The sequence below is a fragment of the Ceratotherium simum genome, chromosome 4 (genome assembly GCF_057802395.1).
Source record: "Ceratotherium simum simum isolate JZ-2026a chromosome 4, ASM5780239v1, whole genome shotgun sequence".
NCBI lineage: Eukaryota > Metazoa > Chordata > Mammalia > Perissodactyla > Rhinocerotidae > Ceratotherium > Ceratotherium simum.
The window spans coordinates 64,339,907-64,356,063 of NC_141903.1; the positions used below are offsets into that span (position 1 = coordinate 64,339,907).

General features: G+C 37.4%; 1 long non-coding RNA gene across 1 annotated transcript in view; it reads right to left on the reverse strand.

Moving 5' to 3' along the window:
• Positions 1-14,808, reverse strand: part of LOC147917309 (uncharacterized) — a 50,942-nt gene extending 36,134 nt beyond the window's left edge. Inside the window, exon 1 of the long non-coding RNA XR_015551992.1 lies at positions 14,674-14,808. This is a non-coding gene — a long non-coding RNA (uncharacterized LOC147917309). The remainder of the gene's footprint in view (positions 1-14,673) is intronic.
• Positions 14,809-16,157: the final 1,349 nt, after the last annotated feature.

Below are 16,157 nucleotides of genomic sequence, written 5' to 3' on the forward strand. Positions count from 1 at the left end.
AGCATCTTTTCTGAACACAATGGTATGAAATTAGAAATCAACTATAGGAAGAAAATCAGAAAAGCCACAAATACGTGGAGATTAAACAAAATGCTACTGAACAACGACAGGGTCAATGAAGAAATCAAAGAAGAAATCAAAAAATACCTGGAGACAAATGAAAATGAAAATACGACATGCCAGAATTTATGGGATACAGGCAAAAGTGGTTCTAAGAGGGAAGTTTATAACAACACAGGCCTATCTCAACAAACAAGAAAAATCTCAAATAAACAATCTAACAATGTACCTAAAGGAACTGGAAAAAGAAGAACAAACCAAGCCCAAAATCAGTAGAAGAAGGGAAATAATAAAAATCAGAGCAGAAATTAATGAAATAGAGACCAAAAAAACAATAGAAAAAATTAATAAAACCAAGTGCTGGTTCTTTGAAAAGATGAACAAAATTGACACACCTTTAGCTAGACTCACCAAGCAAAAAAGAGAGAAGGCACAAATAAGTAAAATCAGAAATGAAAGAGGAGATATTACAACAGACACCTCAGCAATACAAAAGATTGTAAGAGGATACTCTGAAAAGCTATAGGCCAACCAATTTGACCATCTGGAAGAAATGGATAAATTCTTAGAATCATACAACCTTCCAAAACTGGATCAAGAAGAAGTAGAGAATTTGAATAGACCAATCACCAGTAAGGAGATTGAAACAGTAATGAAAAACCTCCCCAAAAATAAAAGTCCAAGACCAGACATCTTCCCTGGTGAATTCTACCAAACATTCAAAGAAGACTTAATACCTATGCTTCTAAAACTCTTCCAAAAAATGGAGGAGGGGGGGAAGCTCCCTAGCTCATTCTATGAAGCCGACATTACCCTGATACCAAAACCAGACAAGCACAACACAAAAAAAGAAAATTACAGGCAAATATCACTGATGAACATTGATGCAAAAATCCTCAACTAAATACTAGCAAATCGCATACAACAATACGTTAAAATGATTATACACCATGATCAAGTGGGATTTATTCCAGTTGCAGGGATGGTTTAACATTCACAAATCAACCAACGTGATACACCACATTAATAAAATGAAGAATAAAAATCACATGATCATCTCAATAAATGCAGAGAAAGCATTTGGCAAGATACAGCATCCATTTATGATAAAAACTCTGAATAAAATGGGGATAGAAGGAAAGTACCTCAACATAATAAAGACCATATATGACAAACCCACAGCTAATACCATCCTCAATGGTGAAAAACTGAAAGCTATCCCTCTAAGAACAGGAACCAGACAAAGATGCCCACTGTCACCACTCCTATTTAACATAGTATTGGAAGTCCTAGCCAGAGCAATCAGGCAAGAGAAAGAAATAAAAGGGATCCAAATTGGAAAGGAAGAAATGAAACTGTCACTATTTGCAGATGACATGATTTTATATATAGAAAACCCTAAAGAATCCACCAGAAAACTTTTAGAAGTAATAAACGAATATGGTAAAGTTTCAGGATACAAAATCAACATACAAAAATCAGTTGCATTTCTATACACTAACAATGAAGTAGCAGAAAGAGAAATTAAGAATACCATCCCATTTACAATTGCAATGAAAAGAATAAAATACCTAGAAATAAACTTAACCAAAGAGGTGAAAGAGCTGTACATGGAAAACTATAAAACATTGCTGAAAGAAATTGAAGAAGACACAAAGAAATGGAAAGATATTCCGTGCTCTTGGATTGGAAGAATTAACATAGTTAAGATGTCCATACTTCCTAAAGCCATCTATAGATTCAATGCAATCCCTGTCAAAGTTCCAACAACATTTTCCACAGAAATAGAACAAAGAATCCTAAAATTTGTTTGGAACAACAAAAGACCCCGAATAAGTAAAGGAATCCTGAGAAAACAGAACAAAGCTGGAGGTGTCACACGCCCTGATTTCAAAACATACTACAAAGCTATAATAACCAAAACAGCATGGTACTGGCACAAAAACAGACACACAGATCAATGGAATAGAATCGAAAGCCCAGAAATAAACCCACACATCTATGGACAGCTAATCTTTGACAAAGGAGCCAAGAACATACAATGGAGAAAAGAAAGTCTCTTCAACAAATGGTGTTGGGAAAACTGGACAGCCACGTGCAAAAAAATGAAAGTAGACCCTTACCTTACACCATACACAAAAATTAACTCCAAATGGATTAAAGACTTGAATGTAAGACCTGAAACTATGAAACTTCTAGAAGAAAACATAGGCAGTACTCTCTTCGACATCGGTCTTAGCAACTTATTTTCAAGCACCATTTCTGACCGGGCAACAGAAACAATAGAAAAAATAAACAAATGGGACTCCATCAAACTAAAAAGCTTCTGCACAGCAAAGGAAACCATCAACAAAACGAAAAGACAGCTTAACAATTGGGAGAAGATATTTGCAAACCATACATCTGATAAGGGCTTAATCTCCAAAATATATAAAGAACTCATGCATCTCAACAACAAAAGAACTAACAGCCCAATTGAAAAATGGGCACAAGACCTGAACAGACATTTCTCCAAAGAAAATATACAGATGGCCAACAGGCACATGAGAAGATGTTCAAAATCATTAACTATCAGGGATATGCAAATCAAAACTGCAATGAGATATCACCTCACGCCTGTCAGAATGCCTATAATTAACAAGACAGGAAACAACATGTGTTGGAGAGGATGTGGAGAGAAGGGAACTCTCATACACTGCTGGTGGGAGTGCAAACTGGTGCAGCCACTGTGGAAAACAGTATGGAGATTCCTCAAAAAATCAAGGATAGAACTACCTTATGATCCAGCTATTCCACTGCTGGGTATTTATCCAAAGAACTTGAAAACACCAATGCATAAAGATACGTGCACCCCTGTGTTCATTGCAGCGTTATTCACAATAGCCAAGACTTGGAAGCAACCTAAGTGCCCTTCAAGGGACGAATGGATAAAGAAGATCTGGTATATATACACAATGGAATACTACTCAGCCATAAGAAACGATGAAATCCAGCCATTTGTGACAACATGGAGGGACACTGAGGGTATTATGCAAAGTGAAATAAGTCAGAGGGAGAAGGTCAAATACCGTATGATTTCCCTCATTAAGTAGTAGATAACAACAACAATAAACAAACACATAGGGACAGAGATTGGATTGGTGGTTACCAGAGGGGAAGGGGGGAGGGAGGAGGACGAAAGGGATAATTCGGCACATGTGTGTGGTGATGGGTTGTAATTAGTATTTGGGTAGTGAACGTGAGGTAATCTATGCAGAAATAGAAGTATAATGATGTCCACCTGAAATTTATACAATGTTATAAAACAGTTACTGCAATAAACAAAAAATTAAAAAAAAAAAAAAAAAACTTTTTAAAGCCAAAAAAAAAAAAAGAATATTACAAACATATTTGAAATGAATATCTAAAATATTTACTTTGGATATCAGTAGCATTAGAGATGAATTGTATTTTCTATAGTTACTTTAATGTAGTTTTAATTAAAGTAAAGATTGCCATTAAAAATTATTGTATAACAAGTTCAGAGCTCCGTTATTATTTTATAATAAAAATGACCTCATTAGAATATGGAATAAATTCTATTTGGTAATGAGGAATGTCAATACTTAATAGCAACGCTATTTTTTGTCATGTTATTAGTCAAAAAATTTGGGTTATGGAAACACAAAGTTTGAGAAACAGTTGTTTATTCAGTATTAGCTGTCTTCTTTTAAGCCGTGATGCTTTGTTTCTAAATCGACCACCATTATGAAATAATGTGCTCTCTTGATAAATGACATGTGGTCACTCATGTTTATTAACACCAGATCATGATAATTAAAATTAATTTCTAGAGAGTAGGTCATATCCTGCTTCTATGACAGGATATTTTATGTTTGGTGCTTAATACAAGTATAAAATCCAACAATGGAAAAAACTATATATGTCTAAAGTGGCGATACTTGGATTTCTCCGCGGCATTTGGAATTTTCGTAATTGGGAAAGCAGGGTGGCCTGACCTCCACGGAACAGAGCTGAGGTGGGGGAGTGGAAACAAAAACGAGAGCAGGAGATAGAGAGCGCGCGCAGCCTGGTCAGGAAAGGGGGAGAGGACAGTTAAGGTGCAGGTCTTTGTAGGAAAGAGCGTTTTTGTGAGTTAGAAACGAGGATAGTGCAGAGCTGGGATAACCAGAGGGGCTGAAAAAGATGACTGCGATTTACAAGGAGAGGCACCGAGACAAATAAAAGAGATTTGGCACCATATTCATCGTCAAGAAAGCAGCTGAGCTTCCTAAATCTGGAGTCTGCCGGGAACATTATTTACAGTTCCCCATGTGTCAATCAGTTTGTGGTCAAGGAACCGGCATATGTAATTATTTGTTACTAGTAGGGACATACACAAGAAGGAATTCAAGAGCATAAATGCAAAATATGTATTATTTTTATTTTTAAAATCATTCATTCATGAGAGAGAAGAATTATTTTTGTGGAAATGAAATTCTAAGTCAAGGCAATTACCTTTCAAAATAAGATGTAAAATATCTCACAGTTAATATTTACAGGTCAAGCAGAATTATAAGTCTAATTACTTATAATTGAATTGAATATGCTGAAAATTCCTTTGTGAGGCAGCTCAAGACTATAAAATTTGTTAATAAATATGTTACATATCACACTTATTGAGGAAACTGGGTAGGTGATGGAAGTTAAAAAAACATACGAGATACTCCTGACAATATATTTAACAATACTGTGAATTCAATGCAAAGTGGAAAACTTGAAAGCAACTGACAAGAGCGACTTTTACAAAGGAGAAGCATGGATAAAGTTTAAAGAAAGTAATGTAGAGTCCAGCTGCTAACACAAAAGGGGAAATAGAAACATTTCATGCTTCTTGGCATCTTTCTGCTCTAAGATTTTCTGTATTTCAGTTGTTGATGTTCCTAATCCATTAGGGTTTTACTTTTTGGCAAAGTAAGAACAGAAAAGACTTGATTGTGCCACTATAAACAAAGTTTAAGTAATTATATCTCAAAAGCTTTCCAAAAAGCATTTCTCTTCTCTGGACTTTGAAACTGGGTGTTGGAGAAAGCTTCCTGGTGTGGTAGTTCTCAGTTTTCGTTTTCCCTTTGGCTCAGAGGCCTATTTTCTCACTGCCTTTTTCTTATTTTGATAGATCCAAGTTGGTTTCATTTCTCGAGTAGCAGATTATTCTGAAATTATTGCAGGTGGCTAGGAGGATTTGGTTGTGTCTCAAGTTAGGCAGACTTCAATATATTGTAGTTCCGTTTGTGTAGCAGATTTTTACTCACTTACCTTTTTTTGACCATTCTGTATGCACTACTAGCTAGTTTATCATTTCTGTGATACACTGTATAATTCAATATATTTGAAATCCATGAGAGGTTTGTCTAGATTAGAGTTTTGCTCCAAGTAATGCAAGGAAATAGGTTTCCAGAAATTAAATTGATTAAAAAAAAGGTCCCCGCCCCATATTTAGAAGGTTCTCTTTTTTTTATCCTGGTTCTATATATTGTTCAACAAATTCACTCTACATTCCAAGTCTTTTGTCAAGCCATAACTCTGAAATACCTTCTCCATTTGTCTTTATCATTTCCTTGTTTGTTTTCCCAAAGTTCACTCCCTCTATCAAAACTTTTAGAGGTAATTTGATCCAAATTTGGTAATTTTAATCATTCCATATTGCCTTATCATCTATGTAAATATGTCATCGCCTTTTATTTGAGTGGAAGGATATTACTATGAACATTTTGTCTTGGGTAAAAGAGAACTGATAAGGACAGACTTCTAAGGGAGTCTATGAGTAAAGAAACTAGGTAAGACTATAATATTCAGCATTTCTTTGTTGTTAAAATTTGTTTCACTAATGCAATTTTAGAAACATAATACCTATTTGAGGAAGTAAGTTCTCATGTCTGATGTGTTAGCTCAAGATGTGATTATGACTGTTAAAAATAAGACCCTGATTCTGATACAGCATTCTTGTAGGAGATGGACTGGTGAGGAGCATCACTACTCTAATGATAGAACGGGGAAATGTTCTACGAGAAGAATGCCCCTGGTCAAAGGCTGATGCTTAGGTAACCAACTGTAGTCCTTAGCTTATACTCTCAAATAATATGTTATATTTATTGAGTGATTAATATGGGCCAAGCACCTACTGGATGCTTTGCCTAGATTAACTAAGATAATCTTAACAGCAACCAGATAAGGTAGGAACATTAATGTACAAAGATAAGAAAACTGAAGCATAACAATGATAAACAAAGGTCATATAGATAGTGAGTGTGTGGTCACCATTTAAACCCAGGCAATCTAGCATCAGAGCTTAGTTCCTTAAATACCTACTAGACAGCATCTGAAATCGGGTTCTGATATCTATCTACCATGGTCCAAGAAAAGTCACTGCCATCTACCTCTTTAATTCTGGGAAGAGATGCTTTGTTTTTGAGGGTTCAGTGATAGCCGGCAGGGGGAGTTAGTTTTTATACCACTATTTCCTTACTTGCCTTATAGAGCTGTGACAAACAGGCTTGCTTTCTAGAATATGGGTTCTATCAAACTTAATTTAATTTTCCCATGTAAACTGTTGGATAGAACTAAGATAGTTCTTTTCTTTGTATCCTAGCTAGTTTTTAAAAATAAACTTAGGGACCACATACTAGTGTTGTCATTTATTTGTTGGTTCATCTTATTTGTAGGTCTTGATTTATTTTATGTATATAAGTAAATAAATAAATACACACACATTTGTGCTCCAACTAGATGGTAAGCTTTTTGTCATCTATTATAACTTGATAGTATCACAAAGAGAATAAATTCCAATTCTTTATATCTACAAATAAGAAAAAACTTAGGTCCAGAAGGACTATATAACTTGTTTGTGGCTGCGTAGTTCTTCAGTGACCAAATCAAGACAGGAACTCAGCAGGGTGGATTCCAGGCTAGTTCTCTTTTTACTATAATGTACAGATGCTGGATTAAAAAGAGAAGCTTCATGGGGCCGGCCCTGTGGCATAGCAGTTAAGTGCATGTGCTCTGCTGCTGGCAGCCTTGGTTCCGATCCTGGGCGTGCACTGATGCACTGCTTGTCAAGCCATGCTGTGGCGGCATCCCATATAAAGTGGAGAAAGATGGGCACAGGTGTTGGCCCAGGGCCAGTCTTCCTCAGCAAAAAGAGAAGGATTGGCATGGATGTTAGCTCAGGGCTGATCTTCCTCACAGCAAAAAAAAAAAAAAAAAAAAGAGAAGCTTCACATATTGGGCAACATAATCTTGCAATTCAGCCCAAGATATAGAATTGATAAGAAATAAAATCACATTCAAAACAATTTGAGTAAAAATTAATGTTATATTAAAATATATCTCGATTTAACATTGTCATCAGAGAAAATCTACTAATGACATAATTCATGAAGTTTAAGCCAGCAAGAGAAAACTCTTTGGTTTGTCAGAAATCTGATCATATGCTCAGAGTGCTTAGAGTTGGGCTGAACACTCAATATGTGTTTATACTATGTGTAATATTTGCTTGAACTATGTGCTCTGATTACTCACATGTTGGCAGGCAAACTATTCACACATAATAATTAAAAAGTGCTCTAGATTCAGACAAACCTTGATTAAGATGTTGAAAATGCTATGTTCTATTTGTGTGACCTTGGCCAAATTATTTAAATAAGACATAAACCTTTATTTATGAAATGGAGATAATGTTATACATGATTGTTACTCTCAGTTAAATATATAAAGTGTTTAACACCCTCTGACACACAGTACATAATTTAATAAAAATAATATTTTATCTTTATTGTTAGTATTATTAAGTGCTCAATGAACAAATCTATTGCAAATTTTTCTCAAGATTGTTCTAGAGGATTTAAATCAATAGGCAAAGTACTTTTTCCTTCTAGTTGTATGGATAGTCTTTTCAGGGAGAAGGTTGTTAAAGAAAGGCAAGTTATATAAGGAATCCTGAGTTAAAGCTAGATACTTAAAATATGCTCTGAAGAGGCACAAGACTAGAAAATGTAAAAGTTCCCACATAATGGGAAATAAGTGCATGTGAGAAAATATAAAATATTACAAGAAAAATTACTAATAAATAAGATTCCTACAACTTTTAAAATAAGTATTAAGAGAAGCTGTAAACATGATCAGATCTGAAGGTGGATCAGTTAGAATGGCTTTATGTAGCAGTGAACTCTGAGCAGATGTAAGCAAAGATGTGATGAGTGGAGAGGAAGGGCTTTAGAGAAAACTTGCAATTGTGAGCTAACAAATTCTACATGGCTGACTATAAACATATTTCTTTAGCTGAAATGGAAATTCTTGCCTAGGAGTTAGAGAATATAAGAGCACAACTGATGGTTCAAAAAAATTTTTGCTATTTACTCCACAATGACAGGAAATATCAGATGAACATACAATAATGGGATCTGCAATGTCTTTTAAGTTTTGGGCTGAGATCTCACTGATGAGAGTAGTAATACAATCCAAAAATCACACTATTTAAAAAATAATTTTATTTGGGAAATGTGTTATAGTCTTAAGTTGGGTCTACCATTCACTTGTTAACCCTTGTGTCAGCAGTTGATATAATTTTGGTGGTCAATGTTGGCTTCTTCTGTGCCTGTGATGCTGACTTTTGTATGACAATAAATGGTGATCTTGGTTTTATGTTTTCTTCTAAAGACATATGTATAACTTTTTAGCTCATAAATTTGTTAGGCAATTCAATTCATAAGAAGCAAAAGCAAGTTCCTGGCTGAACAACTTTTAATTTCATTTATGAAATAATTTTATAAAAATGACAAGTGTCATTCACATAAGGCAAAAATTTTCAAAGTCCATAATCTATTGATTTATTGGTGAGTATTTCCCGGTGTAGCCCAAGAAGAGGCTAACTTGCAAAAAAGAGGTAAAATATCCAGGGTGACTTTTAAATTAATCAGAAGATATAAGATAGTGAGTTGCCCAGTTAGGGATTCTATAGTTAGGGAATTCTATAATTCCCCTGTGAGGAGTGTCTCTAATTGTTAGCCTAGATTTCTCTGGGCAATGCTAACTTTAACTACTATTGTGTTTATGGTTTGTCACTGCCACTGGACATAGTTGTGCAGAGTTCAGACAGATTTTCATCTTTCTCTTTCTTACTCCACAATCTAAATATGCATTGAACATATTTCAAAGGTGATGGTTTGGTAGACATCTTAATTGGCAATCTAGATAGAAGTTGTCAGTGATCACATTGCAGTGTATACACTGAGCAAACATCTTTTTCAAACAGAAGGGATAAAAATATGTTTTTCCAATGAAAATTTCCTTTAGAATTGCTTTCATGGAGTTAAATGATTACATCTACCATCATAAGTGTATATATTTGTGCACTTCATAGATTGGTGCAACTTCCAGATGGAGGCAATATAATATAGTGAATGGACTCTGCAGCCAGACAAGCAAGTATTCAAATCTTGCCTTTAAATGACATCTTCAATACATGAATTTATATATGAATCTAGAATTATTTAAACTACTGAAACTATTTTTCTCTCATCTATAAAACAGAAACATAATGGGATACTACTTTACTGAAAGTCCTCTCCATATGGTAGTTATTGTCATTATGTCATTATTATTATTATGGTATATTCTAGTTGTTTCCCCTTCCATTATTCCAAAGCACCTTGTACATAGCTCTAGTTTAATTCTCATCATATTGCTATGTCTCTCTCTTCTCTCTGGGATAAGTACAGAACAAAATGTAGGTGCATAGGGATATTTGCTAAATGAATGAGTAACAAGATGTGAGATAATATAAATCTATTAGTATATGTATATAATATATACATAAATCAAATAGTAAATAACATTATCTTATGTTGACTATGGAGGTACAAATATAAACAAAAATTTTTCTACAGCAGAATATATTTTCATTTAAATGAAATATAAAACAGGCATGTTAAAACAAATAATATTTAGTTTTAGTATTGCCATATTATTACATTATAATTAAATATGTTTAGCACCATATGTAAAATGTTCACTCCGCTATTTGAGAACTATAAGCATTTTAAAACATGATAGAAAATTGCTGTTAGTGCCAGTGCATATATACAGACAGCTTGATAAAATAGAGATAAAATGATCACTCAAGTAAGAATGACTTGAGTTCAAATCAAATTTTTTACCCTTGACATATAAGGGAATGAAGATGGAGTACAGAAGAAAGGCATAATAAGAATTAATGAAGGAAGTTTGATGCAAGAACATGAATCGGGAAAAAAAATGGGAGGAAAAAATTTACAGAGCAGATCAAATGCAGGTGGGATTGAACTAAAGATATAGAGACAGTGAAGTAGTAGTAAAAATAGCAAAAAAAGAAAAGATATATTTTCTCATTTTACCCAGAACTACTGTAGCCAACTAGCCTTTGGAAAGATGGTTGCATAATTCAAATCAAAGGGGAAATCTATATATATTGCTTTTGTCCCCTCCTGGAAATTGATGGTGAGATACAAGAGGAAGAGAGTTGGTTCTGTTGTATTAAACGGTGGGTTTCTGAGTAGTAGGTCCTTTTGTTTTGGCGGAGATATTAGAGTCTTTGAATATGGCAAAAAGAGATCTAGAAATTGCATGAAAGGAAAACTGAAGGGGGAAAAGAGATCTTGAGGTGGGTAGGGAGTAGAGCCATGTGGTCATATAAAAGCCCTCTGTTACCCTAGAACATAGATTATATATGTCTACACTTGTTTGAGTGATGTTTGGGGGGAAACTCAGGGGATAGGAGCTGAGTTCCACACCTGGGATGATGTAGTAGAATATTGGGCCAGCAATGTGAGGATTGTGTGACAGTCCATAAATGAGCAAATATAACTAGCAGTGATTATGAAAAAGCTGTTTTTCATAATCTATTCCACCACAGCTGGGATAGATTTTCAGTCAATTATATTCAACAAATCTAAAAAGATAGAGCACCTGAGTAGACATCCAGCTTAAAGGGATTGGAGATAGGTACACATAATAATATACTCAGTGTGAGTCAGCTGTTTCTAGAAATGAATCAGTTATTCAAATAAATAAAGGAAAGTTGATTTCTTAAAAGAATTAGTGCTAATTTTGTTTTTAGGGATTTGGTTAGCAGTTATTAGTACCATGACCCCTCCCAATTTTTTAATGGGTTCATCTTTTCTGATTACTTTTTGTTCAAGGACCCAGCTTTAGTCACTGCAAGAAGAAAATGAGGATGACCCAGGCCCACCCTAGACAAAGTGTCAGCAGATACCACCTTGACTCAAGCGAATAGCTGTTACTTCCATTTCTCAGGGTGTTGGGCTTACTAGGGAATTGGGTTTTCAGAGGCAATTCACCTTCTGGCTGGTTTTCTAAGACTATGTTAACAGACAGGGCTTCCAGTGTACTCGATTTTGAAGTATCATTTGACCTTATGTCTGTAGGTAATATTTGGGGCACAATTTGTCTTAAATATGTTTACCTGCTTCTTGCTTTCAAAACAAATTGGACTCAGTGGCAGAAAAATTCATCTATACATCAATATTCATTTGCTATGGACCAAAACTTGAATGATATTGAAATTGTCTCTTCTAAAACCTTACCCTTTAAGCCACGTTTCACTGACTGTCCGGGAATTCTCAAGTGAGGTGAATTAGAAGAAATGGTAGCTAACATATTTCCATTTTTAATAAGCATTTTATTGGAGTATATCATATATACTGAAAATGCACAGATCACAATTATCACAAAGTGAACTGACTCATGATCTTCTCGGTCTCTGTCTCTGTCTCTTTCTATATCTGGTATATGAAACCATTCTCTTTTGTGGAATACAATAAAAATATAGCTTTGTATTGTTTCCCATGCACCATTAAAATGTATTTGGTGTGGGAAATTTAAATTTTCCTTTGTCCCTTGATGAAACCTTGGACTCCGGCTGAGAAACTCCACCATCTTATCTTTCTGGTTATTCTTTGATATTAAAAGATTCAGTCACTTCAAATTGTAAACACGATCTCAATTTATTGGTTCAAATTTTACAGTCCCAGAAAATAATCAAAACTGTGAACTTGCTTTAACATTTGGTCCTCTCCCCTCCCCACAGTCAGGGCCACGGTGGGGAGGGTGCTTCCCTCGTTTGTTTTTTTCTGCTCAGAGTGTATCCTTCTCCCTACCGCTCCGTAACTGCTTGATTCTCACCTCACCAAATTCAAGCTCAAGGACACAGAAGTGGAGAGAACAGTGTGATCGTCCATGAGCACAGGTGTATGCGATTTCTGACTCTCACACTTGTGGTAGTTCCTGGGTCTTTCAGAGGCTCCTCTCACCTGCCTGCTCCCGCCACAACTCCAGCATAGCTGTGATGCATCATCTCCTCCCCGTGAGTATTATTTCTGCAGCCCCAGTTTTTCTTGCAGTTTGTGTCCCGCAGAACCTTCTAGGCAGTGTTCATGGGCAGTCTTTACAATAGCTCTAGGTTCTCTTTCCTGTAGTCCCCAAGCATTCTTATGCTTGAGTTGGGAAGATTTACTTCCCAAACATCTTCTTCCTGCCCAGCTGTCTCAGGGCAGTAGCCATGTCCTCTGGCGTTGTTATTCTCTTGGCATATTCCAGATGACAGCTCAAGGTCCTCCCTTAAATACCGGGAATGCATCTCAAGCTACCTGATGGATCTCCTTGGAGCTCCTGTGAATGGACTTGAGGTAATGGGCAGGGGGTTGGGAATCCCAGCATATCCATGACACTTTCCACAAAAGAAAGGAAAACAAAACAACCTTCACACACTTTTCTTTTTATTATCTGGATCTGTTTCTATCTTCTCTCTGGGTCAGGAGTCCCAGTGAGACAGGCCTTCATGTCATAGAATGATTCTCAAATATTTAGTTTGAAAATTTTTATTTTGTTCTGTTATCTTATTTGTATGGAGCATCTGTTGTATCATGAGGCCTTGGTACGTTATTCTGTTGCATAGATAGGTGTGTGTAACAGATATATTTATAAATAAGGTTTTTATATAGTCCTTATTTGTCTTTATTTCCTTAAATATATATTATCACTTCTTCACGCTAATAAATATTTTTGTTTCATGACATTTTAATGGCTGTAGATTATTCCTTTCTATGGATGCACCATATTTTATATAAAATATTTTCCACTTTGGACAAACTGCCTGTGATTATTTCCCCGAAATTTTTACTACTGTTAACAAAGTTCTACTATCATAAACTGTTCTTGGAAACGTTCATGTTTATTTCCTTAGGATAAATTCTTAGAAAGAATTGCTGAGTCAAATGTATGCACATTTTTAAGAGTTTTGGTATATATTGCCAAATTGTCCCCTGGAAATTTTGTCTCAGCAGCAGTGTATAAAAGTTCCTGTTTAATTTACACTTGGCAATAACGCATATGTAATTTCTTTAGTCTTTCTCAATTGATGAATAGAAATTAAATCTCACTGAGAATTCATCTTTTATTACTAGTGTGTTTGAAACTATGTGTGTATATATATATATATATATATACATAAACACACATATTAGCCATTTTTATTTGATTTTAGAAAATTGTTTATTTTTTGCCCGTTTTCTATTGGTACATTAATTTTTTATTTATTTGTGTTTAAATATTAAGGACATCAAAACTTTGGCCCTCTCTATCAGTCAGAATCCAGCTGAAAAATAGAAACCACATTCTCTATTTCAAACAGAAAATTTAATCCTTGAGATAGGGCATAAAAGTTTTGGAACCTCTGAAAGAACCGAAAGGAGATGGGAGTGCTAGAGGAATAAAAAGGATGGTAGGACGTTACCCTGAGATCAGAAAGTCGCATTGCCGCTGGGCAGGAGCCGTGAGCCTGCACCTGCTGCTGCGTGGTTGTAGGTGCAGCTGCAGCAGCTCTGTCTCCAAACTGATCTGCCTGATTTCACTCTTTTCCTCCTGCATTCAATTCTCAGCACAGTAACTAAATTATTGCTTTTAATATACAGATTGGACCGTACACTGCCTCTGTTCATAACCATCTAAAAATATCTCATCTCATTCAAAGGAAAAACTCTAGAACCCTTACAATATTCTTCAAGAACCTTAACCAGGGAGTCAAGATGGCGGCGTAGGCAGACTCTGAACTCACCTCCTCCCGTGGACACAGCCAATTTACAACTACTCGTGGAAAAATTACCCCTGAGACAGAACTGAAAACTGGATAAGAGGAACTCCTGCAACAACGGACAATCCTAACTGGGGTGGAAGAGGCAGAGACTCCCTTCTGGAGAGGAAAAACGCCGCCTTCACAAGCCACCAGCTCCACGGCCGCCGGGAGCAGCTCACAGGTACGCAGCCTCCCTGGAGGCGCGGGGCCCTGAGCCGGGGAGCGCCCCCGCTGTGGGCATTTTGTGGACCCAGCACAATCGACACCAGCAGCATAATATCTGACTTTGCCTGCTACTAAAACACTGGGGAGCACCCCCAGAAAACCCGGTTCACAAAGAAACTAAAACTGGCTCTTAAAGGGCCCACGCACAAACTCACCCGTTCCAGAAAGCATCCTAAAATCACCAGAAAGAAAGGTGCACAGTGCTTCGGTGACAAGAGACTCACCTAATAGGCCCTGAGTGCATCTCGGTGAGGGGTGAGACCTCTCCAGGGACTGGGACATTGGCGGCGGCCATTGTTGTGGCCTGGTGTGAGCGTGCTGACACAGACGCCATTGGAGTTCTCCCTGAGACCTGCTAGCCCAGGGTCTGCCCCACCCGCTAGAGCACCGATTTAATCCAGCTCAGCCAGGGCAGGCAGCCCACCCTAGAGACTAGCCCCACCCAACAACAAGCCCTCAGGCAACGTGTGGGCCTGCATAGATTGGTGACTGGATTCTCTGCAGCCTGGCAACTGAGCTGACTTGAGCGGGGCAGGGTGTGCACACGGAGCGGGTGGAGAGTGTGGGGCGGTGGCAGAGTGTGTGGGGCTCCCGCCGTGGAGAGACTGGGTCCACTTGGGGAGGTCAGGGCACTCACACGGGGCAGGACTGTGTTGACTGTGTGTGTGGACCTGTGGGCGGCAGGGCTTCTCAGCCACAGAAGACTTGTACTTCTCAAAGACCCACATAGGAGGTTTGCTCCACCTTCCAAAACCTGAAACAATTGGGTGCTCCTGTGCCTGAGGCCAGCCCCACCCAGCTGCAATCCTCAGAGAGCTGACAAGAGACCTAATAGGCTAGAGGCTTACAGCAATTGTAAGGCCCTGAGCCTAACAACCTGCCACGGGGGGGGGCCTACTCACTTAAAAGAAATACTGCAACACAAATGTGGTATTAGAACTTGCAGCCAACTGTGCTGGGGCTCCCCAAACCTGATAAAGAGACTGAAGGGCCCACAACAACTACAAGCAGCTGAGCATTACAACAGCTGGCCAGGAGCATAACTCAGCCTCCCTGGGCGCCTACAGGGAGAGCAAACAGGCCACAGCAGAAGGATACATGTAGCCCACATAGGGGTCACCCCTGGAACATTGAGAACTGAGGGAAGCACACTGGAAGCCTCCTAAGCCATCACTTACATAAGGTCACCTATCCAAGAGCAGGAGACGTAGCTGACCTACCTAATAAGTAGACACAAGCACAGGGAAAGAGGCAAAATGAAGAGGCAAAAGAATACATTCCAAGTAAGGGAACAGGACAAAACCCCAGAAAAGGAACTTAGTGAAACAGAAATGAGCAACCTACCTGACAGAGAGTTCAAACTAAGAGTGTTAAGGATGCTCACTGATCTGGGGAGAAGAATAGATGGACTCAGTGAGAATGTCAACAAAGAAATGGAAGATATAAAAAAGAACCAATCAGAAATGAAGAATACAATACTGGAAATGAAAAACTCATTAGAGGGACTCAGAAGCAGAGTAGAGGATACAGAAGAACGGATCTGTGAGCTGGAAGAAAGACTAGAAGAAATTACCCAAGGTGAACAGGTAAAAGAGAAAAGAATTAAAAAGACTGAGGACAGTCTAAGGGACCTCTGGGACAACATCAAGCGCACTAACATCCGTGTTATAGGTGTCCCGGAAGGAGAAGAGCGAGACAAGGGGGCAGA